This window comes from Octodon degus, unplaced genomic scaffold, assembly GCF_000260255.1.
Source record: "Octodon degus isolate 3935 unplaced genomic scaffold, OctDeg1.0 scaffold00130, whole genome shotgun sequence".
Classification (NCBI taxonomy): domain Eukaryota; kingdom Metazoa; phylum Chordata; class Mammalia; order Rodentia; family Octodontidae; genus Octodon; species Octodon degus.
This window is the reverse complement of record NW_004524706.1, coordinates 4,111,407-4,115,366: the sequence shown is the minus strand read 5'-3', so window position 1 is coordinate 4,115,366 and position 3,960 is coordinate 4,111,407. Positions and strand designations below refer to the sequence as shown.

The 3,960-nt window shown below is 46.0% G+C and overlaps 1 pseudogene; it reads right to left on the bottom strand.

Annotated features, from left to right (window-relative positions):
* Positions 1 to 1,398: 1,398 nt before the first annotated feature.
* On the bottom strand, positions 1,399 to 1,889 carry LOC101575504 (annotated as a pseudogene).
* Positions 1,890 to 3,960: the final 2,071 nt, after the last annotated feature.

The following is a 3,960-nucleotide window of genomic DNA, read 5'->3' as shown; positions in this document are numbered from 1 at the left end:
TTGGTGTTTTTTTATTTTTTTATTTTTGTTGTTGTTGTTCCTTTTTTAGACAGGGTTTCTCTTCACAGTTCAGCACAAGCCAGCCTCAAACTTGCACTGATCTTTCTGCCTCAGCCTCCCAAATCCTGGGATTACAGGCATGCACCATCTTTTGTTTTGAGACAGGGTCTCACTGCGCAGTGCCAGCTGACCTTGAAGTTAGGATAATAGGCATGCACCACCATGCCTGGCTACTTGGGGTTTTTTTGGCGGAACCAAGTTTTTTTGAACTCAGGCCCTTGCACTTGCCAGGGAAGTGCTTATTCCAGAGAGCCATCTTCTCGGCCCGTTTGGTTTTTTTTTGAGACAGGGTCTCACTAGGTAGTCCAGGCTGGCCTCCTACTCATCATGTAGTCCAGGCTGGGCTCAAACTCATAGTGATCCTCCTGCCTCACACTCTTGGGTACTGGGATTACAAGTGTACACTACCACATGCTAGACATTATTATTTTTTTTCTTTTTTATGCCAGACATATTTTAAAAATTTATTTACTTGTCTTTTTGAGATATGGTCTTGCTATGAAGTTCAGGCTGGCCTTGAGCTCACTTTGTAGCCAGGCTGATCTCAAACTCACCATGGTCCTTCTGCCTCAGCCTCCCACAGTGCTCAGATTATATGTATGACATAGCTCAGGTCAAATATATTCTTATAGGATGCCTTCCCTGAGACTTCTCTCCACCATTTCTCATCCAGTTCATGTCCTCCTCTATATCTCACAAAGGAGAGCAATTCATGTGTTTGCTTATTGTTTGTGTCCCTATTTAAGTTGGATGCTGTGGGACTTACATAACAGATAATCGGACTCACACTAGTTTAAACAGTAAGGCATGGTCTAGAGACAGCCTGTGTAGAGTTGATCTGCTCGGTGCTGCTCTTCAGACCTGCGCTCTGCCCGTCTGGCTGCTCTGCCACTTGGTTACCAGGGCGGATGTATCACAGTGGGCTTCACATCCAGAGGGCTTTCTCCTCGTTATGTCCATTGACTACTGCAGTATGACAAACTAGCATGAAACTTAGCAGTTTTAACCATTTATCCATTTACTTTTTTTTTTTTTTTAATGTATTTAGTACAGGGTTCTACAGGGTCTCACTACACAGATCAGACTCGTAATGATCCTCCTGTTTTCAGCCTCCCAAGTGCTGGGATTACAGGCATGTGCCCCCATGCCCAGTCTCAATGCTCTCTCAGTGCGCCCTGGGGGTGGGGCTGGCACAGCAGGCCAGATTGAATCCCTGGCCCCTGTGTCCACCTAAGCAGGTGCCTTAATACACTGAGATAATAAAATTAATTTTAAAAAATACACTGAGCTATCTGGCTGGCCCCTTAACCATTTACTTTTTTTTTTTTTTTTTTTTTAATAAAAGCAACTCTACATTTATTGGCCTTCAGTAAAAACATAAGAGTAGTCAAAACAATATGAACAAATGTTTTACAAACACTCCCAGGGCAAACCACTTAAACAATTGCCTTTTTACATATTATCATAATTGCCACTGCCTCACTTCCCTGTTTGAATTCATTGATCATTTCTAGTTGGAGACACTTTGTAGCAGAGTAATGTTATCTCCTTTCAGCATGATCCGACCCCAGTTGTTTTCTTGACTTTGTTTTAGAATGAATTTCTTCTGCATCATCTAATACAAGGTTCATGTACTCATCAAAACCAATACAGCCCTCTATCCGCATATTCACTTGCTCATACAGCCACACCTGGATCCGGGATCTATTCTGCAAGTATCTGAAGATGAGGTTGATGGGCTGCACCATCACCTTCTGGACTTTCTGGCCCTGACCCCGGTACGCCATGGCGGAGCCCGACAAAGACAACGCCAGCCACCACGCTACCTCTAGCGGCCTAACCATTTACTTTTTATTTTTATTTATTTGTATATTTTGGCAGAACTGGGGATTGAACTCAGGCTCTTGTGCTTGCCAGGGAAGCACTTATTCTACTGAGCCATCTCTCCGCTGTCCCCCACCCATTTACTTTTTATTTTTATTTTTTAATTTGTGTGTGTGTGTGTGTGTGTGTGTGTGTGGCCAGCTCAGCCCACCAGGGGGCGGGGCTGGCTGGCATGTGGTGCTGGGGGATTGAACCGCAGTCCCTGTGCTTTGCTAAGCTTGTTCTAAGTAGGTGCTTTAGACCACTGAGCCATCTCACCAGCCCCCCATTTACTTTTTAAAAAGAAAGCATTGTCTGGGGGTGCTGCTGCAAACCTGCAATCTCAGCTACTCAGGAGAGTGAAGACTCCAGGTTTGAAGCCAGCCTAGGTAATTTAGGAAGAGCATATCTCAAGTAAAATTTTGAAACGGATGGAGAGGTTTTTCAGTGGTAGAACACTTTCCTAGCAGGCATGAAACTCTGGTTCAATCCCCGATACTTAAAAGCAGTTGGGAATGGGGGACACAAGGTCTAAGGTTAGAACCTGAGGGGCCTAGGTGGCTGGTTAGCATCGGATCTTTTTTTTTTTTTTGGTGGAACTGGGGATTGAACTCAGGGCCTTGTGCTTGCCAGGGAAGTGCTTATTCCATTGAGCCATCTCCCCGGCCCAGCATCAGGTCTTTCTGGAGGTGATGGTCAAGCTGTTTCAGAGGCCTGAAGTCACCTGAAGGGTGAACTGGGCCGCAGGATCTGCTTCCTGATATTCTCACATGGCCACTGGTAGGATGCTTCCATTCCTCTATGTAGGCCTTGGTTAAAGCTGCCCTGACACAGCAGCTGGCTTTCTCCAGGGTGAGTGACCCAAGAACAAGAGTGCAAGCAGGGCAGACAGTGAAGTGCCTTTCATCATGTCGCAAAACGCCCCTCACTGGGCCTGGGAGATGGCTCAGTAGAAAAAGCACTTGCCTGGTAAGCGCGAGGGCCTGATTTCAATCCCCAGTTCTGCAAAAAAAACAAACAAAAAAACCCCTCACTTCTGCTATATTCTATTGGCTGTCTGGTACCTAGGAAGGGACAACACAGGATGTGAAAACTAAGGGACAATGGGAGGTTGCTTTAGAGGCTGGCTCCACAGTTTTCTTTTCAAAAATAAGCCTTAGCCACATATGGTGGTGCATGCCTATAACTCCAGGACTCTGGGAGGTTGAGGCGGGAAAACTGTAGGTTTGAGTCCAGTCTGGGCAATTTAGTGACTTTTTTTTTTTTTTTTTTTTGGAACCAGGGATTGAACTCAGGCCCTTGCACTTGCTGGGGAAGTGCTTATTCCACTGAGCCATCTCCCCAACCCTCACTGTCCTTGGTTTGGATCTTAGTGACTTATTGAGACTGTCTCAAAAATAACAAAGGGCTGGGATATAATCTAGTGTCAAGGCCCTAGATTAAATCTGCATTACTGAAAAACACAAAACAAAACAAAAACCAAAAGCTAAAAAGAGCTGGGGATGTAACTCAGTTCAAAGGCCCTGAGTTTAATCCCTAGCACTGGAAGGGGGCAGGAGGCTTCTCTTCATGTCTGTTGGCTGGACCTAGGTCTGGTCATGCTTACACCAATGGAGCCTGATGGAACCAGGACCACAGTGCTTAGTGCATCATAATCCTGGCCCCCCTGGGGCTAGGTTCCACCTCTGCTACAGCACAGGAGGTTGTCTAAGAGGACATGAACAGATTTAGGAGTCAGTCTGGAAAAAGGAAGGTGATAGGAGTAGGTGGCCCATAGTGTCTCTGATGTCAAGGTTGGACCATACACTCCCCAAGGACAGAGGCTACACCTTTACCTCCAGTGCATAGGTACAGGGTAAAGATAACACTTGTTGAATGAATTTGTGACCGAACTGGAAGACCACAAGGCTAGGGGTTGAGGACTGGTACCCCCAGTGGGGGTAGATCTCCCTGGGTACTCAGCTCCTTCAGTTCATTGCAGAACTCAGGAGGGCACTTGCACTTACCCTTCACTGGCAACAAAAAGGACAGACAGGA